A 25,697-nucleotide genomic window follows, 5' to 3' on the forward strand; every position below is an offset into this window, starting at 1 on the left:
TTTCATTAAGGACTCTGTCTGTTGATTTCCTAGGTTTTGTTTGACTTTCTCCCAATCTGAAAGGTGAAATGCTTGAGGAAATTCTTCTCTCTCTGCTCTTCCTTATGCAAAAACATGCATTTTCTTCAGTATATTTCTTTAGTTGTTCCCAATAGCCTCCAACTGATTCATTCTGTCCACTGGTAGTGGAGCAAAGCCGCACTGGGTTGAAGTGTTGGGATTTAACAGGATGATGCTAACATTTGCCAACCTTCTCAGACTTTTATGTTCTCCCTGCAATCTTTACAGAAGCTATGACACCAATATTGTTCTGAGCATCGCTTTTTTTAATGCAAAGTATTTTGGGACACCTTAGTCTTTTAAGCCAATTAAGACAGCTTGGCTTTACAAAAGATATGCCTTTCCCTAGAGAAGAAAAACTGTTATAACTTATTTGCAGTTATGAATCAACAGAGCGATCTGCATATTTGAAATTTTCTTGGAAGTGTGGCTGTGCACATATTTCAACATTTACCACTGCTTGTCACCACTTTTCCCCCCACACTGTTTTAAATGCCAGGATAGGTGGGGTGAATATCGTGTCAGTCAAACAAAAATGCAGATTTGAGGATCATTGTCAGGAGGTATAAATTATGACAGGGAGAAATGAAGTTGGGTCAGAGGCTGCCATCTCCTTTCCTTACAATTGCCAACTTGTTCTGCTCCAGAGTTGTACTTCTAATACATGTGGGAAAGGCAGGAACTGAACAGATGAAATGTTTCCTCTCACTTCACTCCCATGCTGGGAAAAGTCTGCCTACTAATTTACTGCATCCAATTTATTTTGACATATTTGTGTCCTACTGGTAATAGACAACAAACTGTTTTATGATTTGTCACTCCATTCAAGTTACAGCAGGCAATTTTTGATATATGTAGAAATTTTGATTTCGTGGTTTAAAGGCATATTATTGACGTACAATAAGGTAGTTGTTGGTTTTTCGGGCTCTTTGGCCATGGTCTGAAGGTTGTTCTTCCTAACGTTTTGCCGGTCTCTGTGGCCGGCATCTTCAGAGGACAGGAGTCAGAACTCTGTCTGAACTCTGGTGCAGTTTGTTTGGATACTTGAATATTTATAGCTGTGGGATAAGCTTTTGTCCTTTTCAGGAGATGGGTGATTGTGGTGATCAGTGTGTTTTTTGTAGTTGTTCAGAAGTGTGTAGGAAGTTTAGTATGACAGTATAGTGCAGCCATGGTACTTTAGAAGGCCGAAGAGGCTGTTTTTCAGGGTCAGTGAGAATAATTCTACCAAAACTGGTGGAAGGAAACTGAGGATGAATTTTCCCAGCAAATACATACTGTTTTGAGCTATACTAAGGATTTTGTGATTGTCTGCTCTTGGATAGGTAGCCAAAATCCTTTTCATTCAGACTACTGTGCAACATGAAATACAAGCACTGACTTCCTAACTAACAGCAGTTCATCACTACAATCAATGCTGCTGCATTTATGCTGACATATGTAAATAATAGGATTCTAGCCATAGACTGGGAGGGAGAGTCAATCTGAAATATGTATTTAACCAGATTTAGTACAAAAAGTGCAAAGCTGCGTCCCTTGTGGTCTGCATGGCTGTGACTTGTTCATGGCTGCAGTCCTATGTTCATTTAGCAGAAAACAGATCACATTAAATCCAGTAGGATCCTCCCAAACAGGGCATAATTTATAGCAAAAAGCTTCAAGTATTCCAGAATCTAGTTCTCAGCACCTCCAAAGAAGTTTTATTTTTCATTAAAATCTTAGTTCACTTGTCATATTTCACAGGGCTGCATGCTCTAACTGATATCTGACTTCCCTAATTCCCTTAATCTTGTGCAGCCATTAAATCCATTTAGAGGTATAGCAGATAGGACCAATCAGCATCTTCAAACTACCTATCTGCATCAAAACTACTTTATTCAGAGACAGGCCCTGGCTGTAGCACAAGGTGATACTGTATATAAAGTGAGGTGTTTTTCCAAAATGGTTTGAAGAGCTAACATCAATATTGCTTGTGGCTACAGACTGGTAATGACAGTAGTCGTTGTGAGCTCTATTGCCTGCTGTCAGGCTCTGCCCTTGAGTTCCTGTGGAATTACCAGGAAGCCTGTAGATGTCTAAATCTCATGTCTGGACTCTTGTAATCAAACTCTAGATACAAAAATATCTCCCTTTAGGTGATTCACTATTTGCTGAGGAATGGGTTTTCTATTGGAGGAGTGGTGCTGCCTTCCTCTTATTGGCATGTTTTAAATGTTGTTTGCAGTTTAAGTGGGACAAATCCCATGTTATTCCCAACTAGAGTGCACCTACTGAATGAAGAGGGCTTGTTAAATAAAAATCTGTGTAAAGGCTCAACAACACTGAGAGGCTGTCCCAGGTTAATTCAGGTCAATTCAAAGTTTCTTTTGGCAGTTAAATCGCTGCTGTCAGTCACACAGAATATTTAATTATCCCAGGCAATTTTCAGAGCAAGAGTTCCAAAGTGCACTTCAAATCACTACAATTCTGACTGAGATCACACGTCACCCTCTGTCTTTAACACTGTCCTCTTCCCTATCTCTTTTTTTTTTTAAATCCAGGCAAATGTCGTAGCACTAAGCTGATACAACAACATGTGAAACTACAGTACTTACCTGACATAGTATTAACATGGAAGAGCCTTAAAAATTGTTTAGAAATTAAAGCTTTGAAGGAGATGTCCTGCTGTACTGGCATACTTTTCACGGTATGCAAACTCAGTGCGAACATTCTCCTCAAGCAAGGGCCTCTTGTCTCTCCTGCAAACATTTTTTTAAATTATGTTTTTCTAGTTTAGTGCTATGTTAAATAAACACTGCTTTCACATGATGCTATATCAGTTCAGTGCTTTGTTGCTTGCTGCTTTTTAAAAAGGGTGTTCCACTGTCAATATCACCCAAGGGCATGCCTGCCGCTGCTCCTTTGGACCGACAGAGGAAACTACACATGCCAGACACTCCCCCGCCCTCCAAGAAAATGAGATCTGAGTAGAAACACTACTGTTAGTACAACAAAAACCACTAGCCCAGGCTGGCTAAACCAAAAGCAACAAATGTCCATAGGGGTTTGCGGGCCGATGGAAAACTGTGCCAACTCTAGCACAAATTGCTTGGTAAATTGCAGAGTAGTTGCACCCTAACTTTCCTTTGCTTAGTGGGGTGATTATTGTGTGCTGTCTTGAGCCCCATTTCAGTGAGTTAGCAGTATATAAATCCAACAAATGACAGTTAAAACACACTGTCAAGTTTTATTTTATTTACAGGATTGGTTTATGTTCAGCAAAATATTCAGGTTTGATCTAGCAAGATCAGCTTTTAGATCTGAATTGAAATCTTACTGTCTAGAATATGTCATCAGGTACTTATTGATCTAATTGACAGGTGGACACCATGTTTTTCCTGATAATCATAAGAGTGTTCAAAATTTGGCATTTTCCGTTCTTCAGATGTCAGGTTCTATGTAACACCCACCTGACCAAACAGGAAGTAGGTTCCCCTTAAGCTTTTGGGGTGAGCAATGCCCCTGCTCCAAGCATGTGTTCCTCCACTCAAGATCATTTCTTTAACTTGTTAACAACAAGGTACAGACTTCCTCCTCTTAGTCCCATGTTCCAATTATTAAACAAGCCCACAGTCATAGCAGATTAGAAAAAAAGTGAATCCATTTACTTCACAGCAGTAGTGTGTACTGTAGACACATTATTCTCCACACGTCTAATCGCTTCTACAGGTAGCAAAAGCACTTACTGTTCTCTAGGAAATTTATCTTTCTCTTGCCTGTAATTTCTCCTCTTTTGCAATGGATCCTCCTTGTTGTTTCCCAGCAACAGGCATATATCTGGAGGATTCCCGTCGAGGCAGATGGCAGATGTCCATGGCTGTGTTTTTTCTGCTAAAACAAACTCACTCACAAACATTATTGGCTTTGAAAGAGCAGCAAACACAGAAGATGGATATAACTACTTGCCCTCTACCAGATATTCTCCAGATGACTGATTTCTCTTTCTTAGATGAGGATGATGGGAGCTGCTAGAGGACAAATCCTCTTTTGAAGGTGCCCTCTATTTAAAGGGCGGTCTGTTCCAAGTCAGATTTAAAGATGAAGAACAGGGAAGAAGGAGATGAAGGACCTTGACATTTCTCTTCTACAGTGAGCTCCTGACTAGCAAAGTCAGCAGGCACACAAGTCACCAGGTGATCACTGTCTTTCCCATTTGTGTAAGATACATTGTAATTCTGTTTAAATTATAAAAAATCATTTTTAATTTTGCATCTAAATATAGATATTAGTTTATGCAAATCAATATACTCCTTTGTCCAGATTTTTGGTGATGCAACTTCTCTTGTTGGGTTATGAGTCAATAGCCACCCTACAAGGGCATTTGGTTTGAGATAGCTGGAGCACAATGGCCAAAATCATATTGCTTGGCATAGGAAATCAAATTAGAGCAGGTCCTTTAAATCAGTGGGGATTTGGTAAGTCCGCCATATGTCCCGTTGGTTCAAATGGGCCTATTTTAGTTGAAAGTTAATTTAAATTGCAGCTAAAATAGGTGCATTGGACTCCCTGGAACTTACAGAGGAGTTGACTCCTCAAATCCCCACTGATTCAGTGGACCTACCTGAGTCCAATTTACTACACTAAGCAAGATGATTTTGGCCCTTGGGTTTGAAACTTGCTTCCATTGTAAGCTTTGGCTCCCCCTGATTTTACACTCCATGTGGAGCAATATAACAATCAACTGAAGAAATGATATAAATTTGTTCTCTTTTCAGCCTGTGTTTATTCTAAAGCACACAGTGGAGCAGAATGTATAAAGCTCCTTCAACGGAAGAAATGGGGAAATAGTTGCCTCCTCCTCCACCCTTGTCCCATCACTTTCAGAGCCCACAGTTATTACAAACTCAGTTATACTGCAGTGGCCGCAGCGGGGAGCTGTGCTAAGTGCCCACCGATTGTTACTGTTTTGTTTGTTTTTAATTCACAGAAAACACATGCAAATAAAACTGTTCTTTTCAAACTGAGGTGTTTTCTAAACAAGCTATAAAATAAAATTAGTAAAACCACCTACGCACTCATGTGATATTGTTGTTTAGTTGTTAAGTTGTGTCCGACTCTTCATGACCCCATGGACGAGAGCACGCCAGGCCCTCCTGTCTTCCACTGCTTCCCGGAGTTGAGTCAAATTCATGTTGGTAGCTTCGGGTGACGCTATCCAACCATCTCATCCTCTGTCGTCCCTTTCCCCTCTTGCCTTCGCTCTTTCCCAACTTCAGGGTCTTTTCCAGGGAGATTTCTCATGAGATGGCCAAAGTATCGAAGCCTCAGCTTCAGGATCACTCATGTGTACATGTATGTATATGCATGTGTGTGCATACTTGTGTGTGCGCGCACACACATAGCTGTAACCATGGGAAGAAAAGGTTTCATCTCATGCTAGGCATCTGCTGAGATGGTTAGAAATTCAGAGTTGATCCAACACATTTTGTTTCCTGATGTAAAAAGATGGTATCCATTTCTCTTGTATAAGCCAACACAGCTGAATTATTAAGAAGACAAAAACCATGACTACACAAAAATTGCACACTTTAAGGTTGACAATGAAGACAATGAAATTGTTCGAGATTATGTATCCCTTGGTTCCATCAACAATCCAAATAGAGGCTACAGCCAAGAAACCAGAAGGAACCGAGACTCAGAAAGGCAGCTATGAAGGAACTAGAAAAGATATTCAGGTGAAAGGATGTGGCACTGGAGACTCAGGCCAAGATCAACCACACCATTGTATTCTCAGTCACTATGTATGTGTGTAAAAGTTGTGCAGTGAAGAAAGCCAGCAGGGGAAAAAAAGTATGATATACGGGGCTGGAAGAAAGAGTTGTAAATTCCCTGAACTTCCAGAAAGATGAACAGGTTGGTCCTAGATCAAATCAAGCCTGAACTTTCTCTGGAAGCAAATATGATGCAGTTCATCTTTGCCTCTCTATAAATAATAATGCCTGAAATGACTCACCTTTTCTGCTCTTTTTCAAAATGAAACAAAAGAAGGTTCCTCAAAGATTCACCTGTTTTGCATTTGCTTATAAAAGTTGTGTTCTCATCTTGCAGAAAAAAGAGGATTAAAGGTAGTAGGGAACGTGACAAATGAGACTATCCATTAAAAACTAATTTTAAAAAATGTTTAGAAAAGTTACTTTTTTGGGCTGTCATTCCCAAAATGCCCAAGCTAGCATGACCACAGGGGCTTGTTAACCAAAAAATTTTTTAAACTCTTGCCATTGGTTCCCTGCATGCTCTTAATTTAAATTTACCAAATCAAATCCAAAAGAGTTACCAGAGTGACCTGCCAAGTGATAAAAACACAAAATATAATGCATAATAACAAGTTAATTAAAAACCATGCAAACTACAAAAATATCCATGGGGAAATACATTGCATAGTTGGCCAATCCCTACACTACACTTCCCTATTTATGCATTAGAATCTGTACATGACATAAATTTCTCCATGTCCAGAGCAGTTCTTGTTTATTTAAAGGAAATTAAGAACAGCAGTAAAAATGAGTGAACACTAAATATTTAGTTGAGTTGCCAGCTAAAATCCTCTTGTGTACTTGTACACTTAGAGCTTGACTTTTAGAGGTGATTTTTTTCAGGTTGAAAAATTACCATAGATGTTTTCTGTTACGGGCTAAGTTGTGTGACTGAGTATACAACAGTTAATGTCTACAGTGATTTATAAACTTGAGGTAATTTGTCTCCAAAAGTTACAGCATTAGTGCTATGCAGGCATAACTATGCAAGAGGATTTTGCCCAACTTTTCTTAAACACACCAAACTACATGGATGTTGCTACTCAATAGATTGTTTTTCATATCTCATTGGATCAGTAAATGACAGTGCATGGTCAGGATCCAAATGGATGTATTTCACTGCCAATGGAACCAGGTGGTGACTCTTCTTCTGCCCCCCCCCCCCCAAATTCCCCAGGCACCTTCAGTAGGACACTTCATTCTCAATCCCCCAACCTTTCCCCTGTGATCCACCTTCAAGATCTGTTTGCCAAAATGTCCCAGTCTACTAGGATAGAACAGATGGGTACCCAGGATAAGGCAGCGAGGGAGGTTTGGCTCTTCACAGTTTCGGGAGTGACTAATATAAGTGAAAATAAACTGTTTGATTGGAGTATATAAAACAGAAGTTACTTTTTAAGACTGCAATTCCCAAAATATCCCATTGGATTATAGGTCTTGGATTCTCAGTCCCCTAAAATTAACATATTGTACTGTTTGGAGTCATTTGAAATTTATGGACTGTGTAAAAATCCAATACATTATATGCCAATGTCAAGAACAACAACTAAAAACAGCTAGACAGAAATTGTAGTAATGGATGCAATAATTAACTTTTGTTAAATTGATTCCAACGTGGACAACTCTTTCCATGGCATAGAGCGCTTAGAAGTGATTTACTAGTCCTTTGTTCTAAGGATGCTCAGGGATTGTGTAGCTTGCCCAAGGTTACACAGCCTGGCTTTTATTCTGGAAGAATCAGACTCCTGCCCTCTGCCTACACAGTCCAGCTATCCAATGCATCAAACTGTCCAGCCAGCTGATTCAGTGATGGACAGTGATCCAGAGTAGTGATGGATGATGTATATTGGACTACATTTCAGAAGTAGAATCTGAAATCTACACCATTGACCTGGATCTATAGCCTCCATGCCAGAACCTGGCATGCATATCTGGCCATCATTTTTGGAACTTCTGCTTGTTCTGCATAATCTACAGGTCTGTGATACTCAGACTAATAAAAGCTTGTATGGGATTGAAAGCTAGTTTATATTTCTGATTTTTCTGTGGTCTAATAAAGATATCGCCCACCCTTGCCTTTGAATTGTATACAAGGACCACAAGGCCTATCTTTTTTGGTACATTTAAAACAATGACTCTAGTTTTATGTTAATAGGCTTGTGAACACAACCACTTAGTGATTGAATTAAACCAAACATTCTATTCATTGAGCTATCCAAGATAAGACTCAGAAAAAACACTAGAAAAGAATTCCTTTGAAGGCAAAATGACATCATTCCCCTATAGAAGAACCATCTCCAAAAGCTTTTGAAGTCTTAATAACAATGGCTTCATTCATAGAAGACTTAAACATTGCATTTCCCCCAGGCATGGGAAATTACCTATTAGAATCTTTTGGATACAATCCATCACCTATGTCCTGATAACCAGCTCAGATATTTCCTACACAGGAAAGCCAGACTGTGCTCAAAGAAAATATGAGAACTTTATGGATGGGACATAATCCTGCAGCCTGGCAAAACCACTCTTTTTCCACTAGAAGTGGTAGAATCACTAGCCCAGCATGGCCAGTATCACTAATTATATTACTATGAAATTAATAATTGATACCAGTTAATAAAGTTACAGAAAACTGAATGCAGACTTCCAAAGAATAGCAAGGAGAGACAAGAGGACCTTCTTAAATGAACAATGCAAAGAAATAGAGGAAAATAACAGAAAAGGAAGAATGAGAGATCTGTTCAGGAAAATTGGACATATTAGGGGAACATTTTGTGCAAAGATGGACATGATAAAGCACAAAAATGGGAGGGACCTAACAGAAGCAGAAGACATCAAGAAGGGGTGGAAAGAATACACAGAGGAATTATATCAGAAAGATTTGGATAACCCGGACAACCCAGACAATGTAGTTGCTGACCTTGAGCCAGACATCCTGGAGAGTGAAGTCAAGTGGGCTTTAGAATGTCTGGCTAACAACAAGGCCAGTGGAGGTGATGGCCAGAAGAAATATCAACAACCTCCGATATGCAGATGATACCACTCTGATGGCAGAAAGTGAGGAGGAATTAAAGAACCTTGTAATGAGGGTGAAAGAGGAGAGTACAAAAAACGGCCTGAAACTCAACATCAAAAAAATTAAGATCATGGCCACTGGTCCCATCACTTCCTGGGAAATCGAAGGGGAAGATATGGAGGCAGTGACAGATTTTACTTTCTTGGGCTCCGTGATCACTGCAGATGGAGACAGCAGCCATGAAATTAAAAGACACCTGCTTCTTGAGAGGAAAGCGATGACAAACCTTGACAGCATCTTAAAAAGCAGAGACATCATCTTGCCAACAAAAGTCCAAATAGTCAAAGCTATGGTTTTTCCTGTAGTGATGTATGGAAGTGAGAGCTGGACCATAAAGAAAGCTGACCACTGAAGAATTGATGCCTTTGAACTATGGTGCTGGAGGAGGCTCTTGAGAGTCCCCTGGACTGCAAGGAGAAAAAACCTATCAATTCTAAAGGAAATCAATCCTGAGTGCTCACTGGAAGGACAGATCCTGAAGCTGAGGCTCCAGTACTTTGGACATCTCATGAGAAGAGAAGACTGGTTGTTGTGGGTTTTTCGGGCTTCTTGGCCGTGTTCTGAAAGTGGTTCTTCCTAATGTTTCGCCAGTCTCTGTGGCTGGCATCTTCAGAGGACAACAAATTGTGCTCTGGGTAGGCTTGAGAGTGGGTGGAGTATTTATGGCTGTGAGAAGGCTAGTTTGTGAGGTAGGCTATTGTCCTAATCAGGAGATGGTTGATTAATGTGTTTTGTTGTGGATGTATTGTTTTGATAAGGAGGGGAGATTATCTGTCCCTGTGGTTGATGGGTGTCATTAGCTGGTCTTTTGTGTGCAGCAATCCCCTGACCTTGTGGCTGGGTGGAGTTCGTTGACCTTTTGCACTCTGTGTTTTTGAGAGCTGGCAGCCAGGTTTTGTTGAGTTTCAGACATTCCTCCTTCCTGTTGAAGTTTTGTTGATGCTTGTGGATTTCAATGGCTTCCCTGTGCAGTCTGACGTAATGATTGCTGGTGTTGTCCAGTATTTCAGTATTTTGAAGTAGAATTTCATGTCCAGTTTGTTTTATGGCATGTTCAGCTACTGCAGATTTTTCTGGTTGTTTTAGTCTGCAGTGTCTCTCATGTTCTTTGATTCTGGTGTGGATGCTTTGTTTTGTGGTTCCAATGTATACCTGGCCACAACTGCAAGGTATCCGGTATACTCCTGCAGTGGTGAGGGGGTCCCTTCTGTCCTTTGCTGACCGTAACATTTGTTGTATTTTTGTGGTGGGCTTGAATACTGTTTGTAAGTTGTGTTTTTCCAGAAGTTTCCCCATGCGGTCTGTGACCCCTTTGATGTATGGCAGAAATACTTTGTTTGTGGGTGGCTGTTTTTCTTCTTCAGTTCGGTGTTGTTTTCTTGGTTTGATGGCTCTTGTGATTTCATTTTTGGAGTAGCCATTTGCCTGTAGGGCCCAATTCAGGTGGTCGAGTTCAGTGTTGAGAAACTGAGCTTCACAGTTCCGATTTGCACGGTCTACCAGTGTTTTGATTATGCCTCTTTTTTGCCGTGGGTGGTGGTTGGAGTTTTTGTGTAGCTACCTGTCTGTGTGGGTGGATTTTCTGTAGACCTTGTGTCCCAGTCGGAGGTCAGTTTTGCGTAGGACCATGACATCTAGGAACGGGAATTGGCCCTCTCTTTCTTTTTCCATGGTGAGAAGAGAAGACTCCTTGGAAAAAACCTTGATGTTAGGAAAGTGTGATGGCAAGAGGAAAGGGGGATGACAGAGGATTAGATGGTTGAACAGTGTCTGCGAAGCAACCAACATGAATTTGACACAACTACGGGAAGCAGTGGAAGATAGGAGGGCCTGGCATGCTGTGGTCCATGGGGTCACGAAGAGTTGGACACGACTAAACGACTAAACGGCGATGACCAGTTAATAAACTGTAAATATACATGTATATATTGTATGACTGCAGTCAACCAGGTCTCTTCCACTCTTTATGATACTGAATATTTAATAACTGCTTGCTTAGAAGTCAACCTTTTCCATTAGCTCCAACTGTTGACACTTGTCCGGTGTAGTACAAAGTTCCCTGGGTCAGTGGAATCTTGAGTTCTTCCATGTTCAGTGGAAGTGAATGCTGGCCACATGTGTACCTGCTTATTTCACAGATGATTTGAGCATGGAGCAAGCTGTATGGAGTTCGCAAAAGCTGGTTTGCAATGGACATGGAGGCAAGGGAAAAAAAACTCCTGTTGTGAACTGCGGGGAAAACCAGATATTACAAATTACTCATGGTTAGAAGACGCAATTCAATTGTTTGCAAATTTTGTGATTGGCCTGCAGAATTTAAGAATAGGGTTCCTTCATTATGATGTCTCAAATGGTAATGTTCTCTCCAATATGAACATGCTTTTATAACTAATTGTTTCTGTGATCAGGAGCCTTTCCAAATCAGGAAACTCCTGCTTCTAGCGAAGGATTATCTGGAATGGATTATCCTCAGCCTGGAAGGCCTTTGCCTGGGCATAAAGATGGACCAGAGAGAGAGAGAAAGGGAGAGAGAGAGAGAGCCAATGTGTGAGAGGGCTTTGTAATAATGTTTGTGAATACTGCCATCTTGTGGTTCAGGATCTGATTTCATGCCAAGATTCTGATTGCTAATCCATAGTTGGACTGTCCTAAACATTTGCTGGGCTGCTCCTCCTCTAGTTTCCAGGTGGCATTCAAGTAACAGATTGGGATACCTCCTTATGGCAAAAGATGTCATACTTTTAGGCAAACCAATAAAATAATCATGCATCATTAGCCACTCTACTCAGGTCTTCCGAAATAGTGACCATTTTTAAAAATTGACTCATCTTTGGTTTTCCTCGTTTCTTACTGTCTTCTACACTTCCTCTTATCTTGTGCTATGTTGAAGTTCAACAGTTTTGGTAGAGTCATTTTAATGTCTCGTTTGAGCTCATGCTTGATTCGATCTGCGTCCCATTTGTCTTTCTGGTGGTCCAGATCTACCCGAATTACTCGGCACAGCCAGGAGGGACAGTTGAGGGGCCTAATGCCGAGAGGGGTCCGGAAAGAAAGAACAAGAAACTGGGCCTTCTTGGCAGTGGCCCCCCGACTATGGAACAGCCTTCCAACAGAGATCCACCTGGCACCCTTGCTGGGTGTTTTTAAATGCCATTTAAAGACTTGGCTCTTTAGGCAGGCCTTCCCTTCTGTCAATTCTTGAATTCTATCTTCTTGTTTTCTGTCATTCCCCATCTTGAAAACACCATATTATTGATTCAATTGTTTAATGTTTATGATGTTTTTACGATATTTTATGATATTTGAAAGCTGCCCTGAGTAGACGCTGTCTAGGGGGGCAGGGTACAAATCTAATAAGTAAATAAATAAATAAAATATTTCTTCCAAGTTTTAGTCTTCTGATTTCTTGGGTACACTTTCCATTTTGATTGATGGCTGAGCCAATCTATAGAAAATTGGTGGCAATTTTAATGCCTTCATTATCAACAAATGAGATTATTTAATTCTTCTGTAGTCATAATTTTGATCTTAATGTTCAACTTTTGCAGTTGCTAATGTTCTTGCTTTTGCACCTTTATCTTTAATTTTCAACTGTAGTTGTTTCAAATCATTGTTTTTTTCTGCAAATAATTTATTTTATTTATCTAATAGATTTATATACCGCCCATCTAGAACGTGTCTACTCTGGGCAGTTTTGAGAAATTATTAAACTGATTTAACTAAAATACTATAGCATCAATTGCAAATCTTAAATTAAGCATGCTTCTTTCACCAGATTTTGATTTGCACAGATACGTTTTGCATACAGATTGAACAAATTGGGAGATAAAATGCACTTTTCTCACACACTTTTGCCAATGGGAAATAATTTTGTTTCTCCATATTCTGCCCTGAAAGTAGCTAATTAACCAGAGTATAAAGTGCTATATTTGGATTCTGGAATAATTGCTGCTAAAATTGCAATTGGAACCTGTCTAAGAGAAAATGGCAGTTAGAATACTGAAACTTGGATGTTTCAATAAAAAGTCTTTCTTGGAAGGTATTTTAGGACCAAACCAATTTTTAAAAAATCTTCTGAAGTCTTATGAAGTATTGAAAGAAGTATTAAATTGTGAAAAGTTCTAAAATAATGCATCAAGAAGGACATAGCATTAGGGTAATATTTATTTATTTCATTTTCTTTTGTATCAAATCCAACCAATCTTGTCTTTTATAAGCACTTTTACTTTTCTTCACCCCACGCAGTGTGCTAGCTACTGTACAATTGTCACCGTTCAATACCTATTTACTAATATTATTGCAAATTTTTCTTTTACATTTAGGGGTTTTTTTTTTTTGCAATCGCCCACATCATCACAATTCTGTGTTCTTATCTATATACTCATTCATCTTTGATGGTTTACCAACTAAGGGTGATAATATTTTTGGCTGTAGCTTTTGCTTAATGTAGTTATTTCTAACTTTGCATCTTCCCAATGTATTGTATTACAAACCCTATCTTCTCCAACCACTCTGCTGGTTGGAGATGGTGGGAGTGGTCATGAAAGACCTGGAGGATACCAGACTGGAATATTTAGCCTTTCTTTGAAACAAACATGTTTCTGCTTGGCAAGTGACGGATGGGGGTGTGACACAGAAAACCTGAGTCCAAATGTTCTTAGCCAGAAACGCCAAATGGGAAGGTGTGTGTGCTTCTGCATGGCCTGGGCTTCTTTGTTTAGAGAACTGGGTCCTTACACTGAATCCACAGCTGTCTCAGCTATAACTGTAAAACAGCAACCATATGCCTCCTAACTTACATCTAAGAGAGATATGCCTGGCGAATTCCATTGTGCCAAGAACTTTTGGACTTTACATCTAAGAGTAACTTTCCTGGCAAAATCCATCTTGCCATGAACCTTTGGATTTTAGGTTCTTCACACTGGTACAAACCTGATCTACGAAAGTTTGTGTATTATATGATGATTTTTTAAGTGGTCTTTAAAGGTATCGCCTATTTTTGCATTTATATTTGTACCTGTACCTATATCTGGGCCGCCAGGTCAGCTGCATCCTATGCTCTAAGATTTTAGAGCCAAGAAGGGGGTGGGTGGATCTTTGTGATGTCACAGAGAGCAGGCAGGCAAAAGATGGGAGTGGAGAATGAACTATTTCTGTGACAACTGGTTGTGGAGATGAGCCTAAAGGGAATTCACGTAAATGGGCCCAGAATAAGGAAAAAGGCTGGTTAATACATCAACTCAGAGCCAAGGGATAAAGACAGGTGGCAAAATACACTCAGTTGTTGTTATGCCTTCCTTGAGTTTGCATTCTACGTTAAGCACAAAAATTCCAATTTTCCCTCATCCGCTGCTGCCTACTCTGAGCTACACCTGCCTCCCAGAGAGCTGAAGAAGCATAATAATTGTCTCAGACTTCAACTGGCACCCCATGTCTGTCTGTCTGTCTGTCTGTCTGTCTGTCTGTCTGTCTGTCTGTCTGTCTGTCTGTCATGTTGTTCTACTAACACCTGCATGTTAACCTCCAAACCACACATGGACACCTTCCATATTCCTTGAACTTCATGCTTCTGGTGTGGGCTGGGGGTGGAATAACTACAATACAACGAGAAATATGTCCTAAAAACTTTGAATCTTCATTCAAAGAGGAGGGTTTGAACATTATTGTAACAACCACAGGCTTGTCGCGATCTAGTTGCACCTTCTGTGGGACTGGAAAATAAAAGCAGCAAGAATTCTAACAATAATTAGGTTTGGAAGAATTAGAAACAGCTGAGAAGTAAATAGGGATATTTGGGAAAAATAAATCTCATATGGAGGGAATTCCATCAGACCAAATGAAGAGCAGTGTGAAAGCTGCTGTTTGCCACAAGAAGCATAAAGCCTGGGAAATGGAACTTCTGATGCTACATGCTGAAAGAAGGAGGAGACCCACACATGCGGAAGGAGTTGGCAATCACTCTTGAGAACCTTAATCTGCGGCTGGGCCCGTTAGTTCTCCATCCCTGATAGCATTTCTTATAAGAACCGCTTGGGGGCAGGCTTGATTCACACTGGGGTTTTGTTGGGGTTTTTTTGTATCTGTGTTTCTTCTCCCTCTAAATTCTCCTCCTCACACCACAGAGGAAAGGACAGTGGCACAGAAATCAGGAGAAGTGAGGCGAAGGATGACATGTGCAACCTAACGCACTAGCACGACAGCTGTATAAGGGAGCCAATGGCTGTAGAGCTGGCCCGTCCCTCGCCTCTACTCCTGCTCTCTCAAAGCCTTAAGTTGCAGCTTTGAACTCCCCCCTCTTTGCTCAAAGAGAGAACATGAAGATGCTCAGTGGTTGTGGGAAGGAAGAACCCACCGACAGTTAGGTGGCCTGGGCAGGGAGAGAGCTGCTGAGAGGTATGTCACCCTTTCCATAGGCCAGCAGAGGGAAGCAAATGCCTTTGGGGTGCAAAACATCCCCACAACATTTTCCCCCTTGAAGGGTGTGGAGGGAGGGAATCTGGCTCCGTGATCCAGAGTGATCCATCCTGCTCCAGAGCTCATAACACTCAGCTGGAACTGGCACTTCTTATTCTTTACTGTTAGTTAAGCTAGGCACTGAGGCTGCTGGGCAGCTCCCAGGAGACCTTAGAGGAAATAGTCGGTGTGAACCTTTTTGACTCATACTTCTAGGTGGGATACTGTGGCATAGCAGCGTCACCCTGAGGATCTGCATGAAAAGAGACGTCTAGGGGTGCCTCTGTACAATTGACGGGGTGGATTAATTTAGGATGAACCCATAGCACGGTAATCTACAAAGAAAAGAGAACTAAAGAATGATTGCGCATGTAGATCCTGTAGTTCAAGGGGGATTCATGGATGAGAAGGCCTCTATTCCAAAGAGGGGCAGCAGTTACATTTCTATTATGAGGGGACAGGTCCGGCACAACCATTGGGTAGAATGAAGCAGTTGCCTTTGCTAGCCGATTGGGAAGGATCACAAAAGGCCAGCAAATAGTCTGTTATTTGAGTGATCGTTAATGTATTTTTACTGTCAGGGATTGAAAAATAGAAAGGAGCCTTGTAGGAGTTTCTCCTCATGTACCAAAGTAATTTGGCTTGAATGGGCTACTGTTTGGCTTGACTTAGGAAAGGAGATCATGATGTGCTACTCTGGTTCAGGCACCAAAGTATCTTGGGAGGCACCAAAGTGACTTGGGGGGGGGGTCTCTGAGAGTGTTTTCAAATACATCCTCTTGTGAATTCAGCCTATGTTTAACAAGCGGCTGTTCCAGGCCCTCCCAAAGGGAGGTGAGAGATATCTGGAGAACTAGGGGTAGCGGTATGGTGGGGATGGGGAAAGGAACGCTAGTTGGTGCATATGGTATTCCTTTTAAATTGTGGCAAGAAGCGAAGCAAAGAACAGAGTGGGATTCAACAATACAGCACAAGGCACTATTGTATGGATGACATCATACCTCTGTTTATCATCATGGTCTATTTTCATGTCAGATGACTGCAAATATACCTGCTGGCTTGAGTTCTTGGGTAGAAAAGGGAGGGGATAAGTGTAACAAGTGACTAAGATGGGAACAGGTACACTGTTTAGACTATAATTTCCTGATCCTCACTGCTTTTGGCCACGTGGGCTTGTGGGATGCTGGGAGCTGTAATCCAATAAAAAAGTTATTTTTCCATCTCTGAAAAACAGAGACCAGAAACAGCTGCAATGAGGAACAGCCATTTAACACCAGTTTATCTGCCCCCACTTTCTGGGGCTTATTTTGATGGGAGACTTTGTATCTGTCTCTTTCTCCACACCACCTCGGTCACCTTCACTCTGGTAATGAGAAGAGTGAGAAGGAAGAGTAATGGTAATTAAGCGGCTGGCCTGTCAAGGTGTACAATATAAAGAAGACAGTCTTCTGCTTGAAGCTATCTTTCAGTTCATCCTTGAAGCTACCTACCATTCAGCCTTTCCCAAGTTGGTGTTCTCCAGATGTGTTGGATTACAGCTCCCATTATCCCCAGAATATCCACATGTTGCTCTCTAAATCTGGGGATACAGCTCCCATTATCCCCAGATTTAGAGGGCAACAGCTTAAGAGAAGGTGCTGTATTTAAAGGACTCTCCAATCTGAACTGACGTACAATTACGAACAAGTATGAGGAAGACTAGGAGCCTTAAATTTGTCCATCAGCAGCTACCATCTGCAGAGAGTAACAACCAGCTCTGTATACTTGTGCAGTATACAGAAGTGGCTGCCACTTAATGCATCACCCAATACTATGTATATTCAAAAGAGAATTTAAGGTACAGTCCAAATTGTACCGTCTATATTTATACACACATACAGAGAGGGCAGCAAGGGGAGCCATTTGCTCCCATGGGGACCTCCTAGCTCTTTGAAATCAAAGCTTTGTCCTCTGAAGCAAAAGGGACTTTTCTCCTGGCAGCCATCAGGAAGGGAGCACGCAATGTCCCAGGTTTCAATATCCTGTGACATGACCAGCCGCGAGCGGCAGTCCCGTTGTGGCATGAGGGTGGCTGTCCCTGGTTAATCAGCATTTAATTAAAGGACATGCTGACATTTGGAAATCAGAAACAAGTCTCCTGTGTGGGCCGCCTCCCTCTCACTGCCTTCCACTTGCCTTCCCTCTGAATCACTGGCTGACATTTTGCCAGACAACTCTGCATTTCTCTTCTTCCATGTCTTCTCTTATTTAAAAAACAAACAGAGAAGGAGAAAAGCCCCTGCTGCTTTTCTGGGAGGGAGTGATGTGAGGGTCTGTGTTCTGACAGTCAATGGACAGAACCCCTCGTCGCTCTGGATAGTATGTCAACACGAGGAATGAGCAGACAGCCTAATTACTCCTTAACAATGCCAAGTATTCCTTGTGGGCCATGTCTAGAGGAGTGTGTGTGAAAGGGCTGCTGTCAGACTTTGCTAACATTTATTTAGAAGAGCAGGGTAGCTAATGCAGACTTCCCACCATTCCACATGACGGAAACCTGTGTCTTCCCTTGATACTCTTGAGGGTGTGTAAGCCATGTATCCCTGTCTGGGATTCTGTCTCCCCACCCCACCCCACCCAGACTAGAAGCTCATTTCTGGATTTGAAAAGTGCCCCCTGTCTTCCAAAATAATAAAGCAAGGCTTTAGAAGAGAACCCTTTGTCCCCACTCACCTTTCCTCCTTTGAGTAAACGCTAAGGTCATCTTATATTTTTGTCCATTCTAAATCCTCTACAGTATTTATATTCCAGATGTGAAAGATAACAAATCTTAAGAAGTAAGAGCAGGGGAATTGAAATCACCCTTCAATATTTAACATTTGGGCAGCAAACTAAGCAGCAAGATCATAGATCATGCTATCACTTTCCTTACTTTGGTGAGACAAATTCTATTAATTATAGGAATTATTTTTCTTGTGTCAGTTCCAGAATGCTGATGGTAACATTTTGCAGCCAATCGCTCAAAATCTTGAGGTGTCAAAGTGTATTTTGTGTGTGCTTGTGCTTGATTGCACAACCAAGATATGCCCCAGTCCCTTGTCAAGTAGCCACAAGTAGTCACAGTAATTTACACAAAGCTTATGTGAACACAAACAAGACACCAATATACACCAATATGTACACTATATATGTATATTATACAGTAGCATATGGAAGTCGTACATAATTTTTTTTCTTTATTGGAAGTGTGCTTGCTTGCTTGCTTGCTTGCTTGCTTGCTTGCTTGCTTGCTTGCTTGCTTCCTTCTTCCTTCCTTCCTGTGAGAGCTAAAGGAATGGAAGGGGTGAGGACACACACAAACCTCACCCTCAAGATCCCCATACGTGGTTACTCGGGTTTTGGCCTTCTAAGTTTAAAATCTGAGTCCTAGAACATGGACCCCAAAACCTGAGACCTGGCAACCCCATGATTCACTTCCCAGTCTAAGGATTTTTCTAGCCTTCTTTTATCAATAGCAATATAATTTTATCCAGCAATGAGGTCCTCAGCCTTCTTAATCCCCTGCCAAAAGGATTCCATTTTGTTCCCCAAGGTTGACTTAGTTATAAGGAGATAGTTCTATCCAGAGGTGGGGAACGTGTGGCCCTCCAGATGTTTTAGGCTGCAAGTCCCATTAGCCACTGGCTTGCATACCCAATAGTGAGAGATTCTGGGAGCTGTAATTGCAGTTCAGCAATATATGGAGGGTCACATTTCTGCAACCACCAAAGTAGGTAGCCACTTTTACTCTGAGCATTCTGTATGAGAAACAAACCTTTCACAAGAGCAGAGTCTGACCATGTTTTTCTGAAACTGAAATACACATTTGAGCTGTGAATTTCTGCTTAATATGTAGGTGTTAAAGTACAGGAAGTCTAACAAGGGTTTTTTGTCTGGAATGTGGCAATCCAAAATTTGTTTCTCCTGAAGAATGTACCAAACTCAGCTGATATATTGGTCTTAATTAGATTCTACATATCTGTTCCATCCCAATAGCAATTCATTGTGTTTTAGAAAGCTGTCGTACATATTATCACATACACACACAGCGGTTTGTCTGTGTTATAGGTTCTCCTCAGGTTAGTGCCCAGATGGAATCAACCACTAGTTGAACTATTTCAACTGTTATCTGAGAAACCATATAGACACCAACAAAGATTGTCTTAGCCTGAATCAAAAGGTATCATTTTGTGGAAGGACAAATGTTCCCACTAAAATTAAGCCCCTGTTGCCTTCCAGAATTAAACCCATGCTTCAGGCAATGATTTATATGTCCCAGACTGTGCAGATAGCACATCTAAGGAGCTGCTTCTGCCTCTGCTCAACCATGACTTTTAAGATTGACTAGGAATGTTCTCTTAAGCAGACCACTCAGGTGCTAAGCGAGGAGTGCAAAGGTGCACCAAGAAAACATGCTCTTTGGTTGCACTTCAATTTTAGAATTCTTTCCATCTCAAAGTTCTAAAGCCTAAATTCTAAAGCTGTTTGGTTTTAAGATGTTTTGTTCAAATTAGTTCTCAAAGCCCACACACAGAGAAGGGTAGAATAAAATAATTAGCATAGTCGGCTGTTGGAAAATAAATAGATTACACAATACACAACCAAATGGAGATTAACAGATGCAACCATTACAAATGCCATGCAAAATGTGGGGTGAGCTGCATTTGCAGTCTCCTTCCAGATATTAGCATTTGCCAAGTGGGAACTTTCCTGATAGTTTGGACCACAATGTCCGTGGGTTCAGGCTACATAACCAGTTGCAGTTGGAAATATCCTGCTGAGGGCACGAGTTTGAGGAGGCTGGCTGGCATGCTGTCTCAAATTAAGAAATTGCAATGGGCACATAGTGGGGGGGGAGGAATCTGATGCCAGGCTGTTCCTTGAGAAGAGATATTTTATGAGTTAGAATCATTTGATATTTCACTGAGAGAATGCAGTGGCCAAGTGACCATTGAACTTACTGCTATTGAAAAGGTATTTTAGCTCCTGAGGCTGGTTGCAAACTGGGAAGGAGAAGAGCCATGTATGCCTTTATGAACTCATTGAAGGACAAAGGGCTGTATATAATATATGTACGAAATCAGATGAATATTTTTGAAAGTTTAGGTTGCGTGCTTGTTGTCCAAAAGGTATCTGAAATCATTAGAAATATGAGCTTTCATATGGATACAACTGATTTCCCAGCTTAAACAACAGGTTTGGTTATATCTTAAAAACCAGTTCCCTACAGAGCCCATGTTGAGCTCTCTGATAATTAGCTTTTAGTAGCATCTGATCATCAGCATTTACTAGACTTTTCTGCAAAAGAGTGTCAGAAAAACTTCATCTATAAGATCTTTTCCTTCTGGCAATGAAGTAGTTATAAATATTTTAGGAAGTTTGTTTGTTTACTTGTTCCAGAAGATCTGCAAAATGGTAAAAGCTACAAACACATACCTTTGCACAGAGGCTACTGATTTCCCAGTGGAAATACCTGGATTGGTTGTATCAGTTACTGCAGAGTCCCAGTTGGGCCCCTTGATAATTCGCTTCTAGTAGCGCTTGATCAGAGCTGTCTGTGAGCAATTCTGTTAAGAGTGCCACATAAACTGCAACTATGAAATCCTTTCCTTCTGAATTTGAAGTCACTGTTTCAACCATTGCCCACATTGCTTCTCTCAGCTCTCTCTCTCTCTCTCTCTCTCTCTCTCTCTCTCACTCTTATCTTTTCACATAGCCAGGATATATTACAACCAGTATTTCAAAATATTAACATGGGTAATAATATACTATGATGCCCCCCCCATGTTGTTATGTGCTGTCAAGTCAGAACCAACTTCTCGTGATCCTGATAGGGCTTTCAGTGTGAGTGAGATATTTAAGGAATCGTTTAACCAGTTCCACTCCCCCAATGAGTTTCCATGGCAGAGTGCAGATTTGGAACCAGGCCTCCTGAGTCCTAGTCCAGAACTGAGGGCAGAACAGAATGCAAGGTCTTGTTATGAATTAATAAAACAATTGTTATGCTATATTGTTGTTTATTCATGTGGTGCTTTTCGAGCAAAGGCCCTCAAAGCTTCAAACAAAGAGTTCTAGAAAGCAAGTAAAATAATATCATAGAATTACAGAGCAAGAAGGAAGGGACTGCATGGGTTGTAAAAAGCCTCCGGTAGGCATGATGGGCATGAGTCCATCTGAAGCCTAAGGAGGGAGGGGGAAGAGGAAAGGATGGTGGTGATGCCCCCCTCCACCTCTGACTGTGCCATCCGCATCAGCCCTACCATCACCACAGCACCCCCCTCTCCCACCAAGAGATTTGTGGTGTTTGCGTGTGTGTGCAGAGTGTGACTATGTTTAGATCCAAGAAAGGAGAAAGAGGAGACAATGATAGCAGCTGTTCCCTGCCTCAAATCAACACAGGTAGGCAGAACAAAAAGAATGAAAAGAATGCTCAGTCAGCTAAGCAGCCACTCACCTCCCTTTTACATTTGCCTTATCTTCTCCACCACCACCCCTCAAAATCAGTTATTTTATCTGGTCTTCTGCACTTGTTTATTTCAGCATAATTAAGTAATTTCAGAGTTTGTAAAAACAAAAATGCTGTAAGATCATCAGACATTGAAGATAAAGCCAGAAGAGGAGGAAGGAGATGCCGGAGACTGTGGTGCTCTTGCCTGCAGTGTCAGCTCCCCAACTACAGAGTGTGCCCCCCACTCCACCCATCCCGGGAGGCAAGGGCCAGGCTGAACTGGCACTCAGGGCTCACTTTCAAGAACTTCTCAGCTCTGGAAAGCAGTACTCAGCAGAGCGAGAACTCACTGCCCTTTAGCAACCCACTGACTGAAACAGTTGCCTCACTGTGCCTCGCTGCAGGGCTGTCCTTGATTGGGTGAGTGGTGGGATAGAGGGAGAAGAAGAATGATATGGGAGAAAAGGTTGGTGTGGAGGAGGCAGAGGGTGCACTGAAGTGGGAAGGAGGGAAGCGTCTAAAGTGGGTGAAGCCAAGCACATGTGCTGGAAAGTAATGGACAAAAAGACTGGGGTAGCACAAAATCTCTTGGTGGTCAAGGTGGCAAGCAAGCAAAGACTCCACTCCCCCGAATAGGGACCAGAGTTGTCACCATGGCACTGCAATGTGCTGTGCCACTTCCACCATTGTGTGGAGAGCTGGTGGGGGGGTATCACATGCCCTAGCCTGGCTCCAACATTTGCCACCACTCTGGTTAGCCCCAAAGGCACCGGTCAGGTTCTTTGATCCTCACAGATAAGGGGGCCCCAAAGACTCGTCAGTATGATTCCCTCACAGCCAGGTTCTACTGAAGAAACCGGGGCAAAGAGAGCAATGTAGGATGGAGTGGAGCAGCAGCACCAGGGCTTCTTGCTTATCACGTTTGACGTTAGGAAGGAGTGTGTTGTGGCAGCTACACCACCTATGTCATATTGATACTCAGGGAGGGGCAGCCTTAGCTTGCCTATTGGTAGGATTCCCCTTGCAGAAATGAGACTTGCTGTTTACTAAGTGAGGAAATCCATCTGGGATATGAGTTGAGGAAATGAGATCTCTAGAGTTATCATAGAAACCCCTAGAGTTGGCTTCTATGCTTGCAACTCTGCCTTTCAGTCTAACTAAAGTGAAGGAGGAAAAAGGAACAAGGAGAAGAAGGAGGGTCCTGAGAGTATCCATCAGCACAGAGTTTTAGAAAAGGCAAACAGAGAAACCACCTGGCTATCTGTCTGCTCTCCTTTACTGGCAAGTCCAATTTACTTGCTACATCTTTTTCAACATTTTGCTTCGAGTTTCTTAGAGGGCTTCTCCTGCCAGAGAGTACTATGGGGGCACCTTCCATTTTACCAACCATTCTTCAATATATATTGTGGCTAGCGGTAACACACACACTCGGCACGTGCCTCCCCTATGAGTGTGCACGTTGTTCAGGAGGGAAGATGATAAATAGTGATGTGGTGTGCAAGAGGAAGAGGACAGGGTGAGATAACAGATGTTCTTATATCTCAGCCAAGGGTTGAGAACACCACCTGGTTTGGTTTGGTTTTTTTGAGGCACCTGAAACTCTGATTGGATGCTCTAAACTTGCTGGATTGATGGGCATGCAGTCTGGAGGCATGAAGTTCCACTCAAAATGGTGCTGTGGTTGCCTGCCAGCCTTTGCAAAGACTGTGAGTGTGTCTCTGCGTTAGGTGCGTCCTGCCTCCTACACCTTCTGCTACTTTTTGAAAGCAATCCAGAGTTTTTGTTTATCTCTGAACCCATTGCAGGGAGGGCAGAATGCAATAAGCTGAGAGAGCAATGGACAATGGAGGGGGAGGGGGAAGGCCTCACTGTTTGCTTCCCCTCGGCTGCTCGTTTCAGCCTTCTTTCAAGCAGAAATTACTCACATTAATCAAGGGAGAGAATGTGTTTGCGGCCCCTGCGAATCTGGTACTCTAGAATCAAATTCCATCAGTGGCAGCAGGAGGACAGGGGCTTCCGTCTCTGTCACACGTGGCATAATAGAGCCATCACTGGAGGAAATTGGATGTGAGCAGTCTCCTAAATAAATCTGCCCTTAAGAAATGCCAGATCTACATGAAAAATGAATGTTGGTAGCAGAAAGCAGTACAGATGCCCAGTATATCAAATCAATATGGATCACCTCCACCATAAACATCTGCAGGGGAAAGGTCTTCTTATTGACTGGCGGTGGGGGCAGGGGAGATTGCAAGAGGTGGAGAGGGCAGAGTGGCTACCCTGAGTGCAACGCAGGGAGTGAGGATTTAGGGGCATTGTTCCTGTGTAAGTTGAAGAGATACCAGTGCTTTTTCAGTGGCTGTTCACAGGCAATGGTACTCCCTTCCAAAGGAGGCTTGGTGGGCCTCCTTTCTGTTGTCCCTCTGTGTGTGTGTTATGTGAGGTCAAGTCAGAACCGACTTATAGCAGCTATAATAGGGCTTTCAAGGTAAGTGAGATATTTAAGGAGTGGTTTGACCAGTTCCACACCGCTAGTCAGTTTCCATGGCCGGGAAAATATATTTTATATTTAAGTGGGTTTTTGACAACTGGAAAAGGCTTTTAGTTGGCAATGCTGTACTCATTTGCTGTTTTATGATGCTTTCTGGTTGTTTTAAGTTACATCAGTGGTTGTTTTAATATGATCATGTTTAATTGCTGCTTTGATATTCCTACTGTGTTTTTAGTTGCTTTTGTTTTTTAATGTATTTTTTAAGTCATGTTGAGTCCTTATGGGGTGATAGAAACAGTATATTAATTTTGAATTAAGTACATTTTTGGTATCACCTGGCAGGACAAAGTTACAAATAGAATAGTCCTAGATCGAGCTGGAATTTTCAGCATGTATACATTACTGAAACAGCAATGTCTACGTTGGCTTGGGCATGTTGTGAGAATGGCTGATGGTCAGATTCCATAAGATCTCCTGTATGGAGAATTAGTGCAGGGAAATTGCCCCTGAGGGAGACCACAGCTGCGATACAAGGATATCTGCAAGCGGGATCTGGAGGCCTTAGGAATGGACCTCAACAGATGGGAAACCTTGACATCTGACTGTTCGGCCTCTCCCAATTTGAAGAGACTCTTGTCCAGCAGGCCAAGGCAAAGAGGAAGTCCCAGAAGCAGCAAAATCAGGGAGCTAGGTGGGGTACAGATTGGATTTGTCTTCAGTGTGGAAGGGATTTTCACTCTCAAATCGGCCTCCTCAGCCACACTAGATGCTGTTCCAAGTCCTCGATACAGAGCACACCATAGTCTCTTGAGACTGGAGGATGCCTGAGAAGAAGAAGTACAGTACATTGCAGGATAAGAACATGAGGCAGAAGACACAATGTTTGGATAAAATGCTGCTGCTAACTTACTATGTGATCATAACCTAAGAATCATCTTTTTACATGGAAGGTGTTTTTCTCCCTCCCTCGCATCAAGTTATTCATCCACCTGCTTTGACAGCAAAAATTGTTATGTGCCTGTGTTCACATCAGAATACCTGTGAGAAGCTAAATATCCAAAGCAGGTGCAGGAACCGCATGACTTTCCAGATGGATTATGAGTGCCATTAACCACGACTGCTTGACTACATTGGGTGGGGCATAGGGCAACTGTAACCAACAGCATCTGAAGTCAGTCCATCAGTCCACATATATATAATTTGTTGTACACCACTTAGATAGATAGATAGATAGATAGATAGATAGATAGATAGATAGATAGATAGATAGATAGATAGATAGATAGATAGATAGATAGATAGATAGATAGATAGATAGATAGATAGATAGATAGATAGATAGATAGATAGATACTGTAGATA

The 25,697-nt window shown here is 41.9% G+C and overlaps 1 protein-coding gene across 1 annotated transcript in view; it reads left to right on the top strand.

Annotated features, from left to right (window-relative positions):
* BLACAT1 (BLACAT1 overlapping LEMD1 locus) overlaps positions 1-25,697 on the top strand; it is a 123,197-nt gene continuing 97,500 nt past the window's right edge. Inside the window, exon 1 of the mRNA XM_072997285.2 lies at positions 1-15,321. The gene's annotated coding sequence lies outside the window, so the exon portion shown is untranslated. The remainder of the gene's footprint in view (positions 15,322-25,697) is intronic.

Source organism: Pogona vitticeps, chromosome 4 (assembly GCF_051106095.1).
Source record: "Pogona vitticeps strain Pit_001003342236 chromosome 4, PviZW2.1, whole genome shotgun sequence".
NCBI classification, from domain to species: Eukaryota; Metazoa; Chordata; class Lepidosauria; order Squamata; family Agamidae; genus Pogona; species Pogona vitticeps.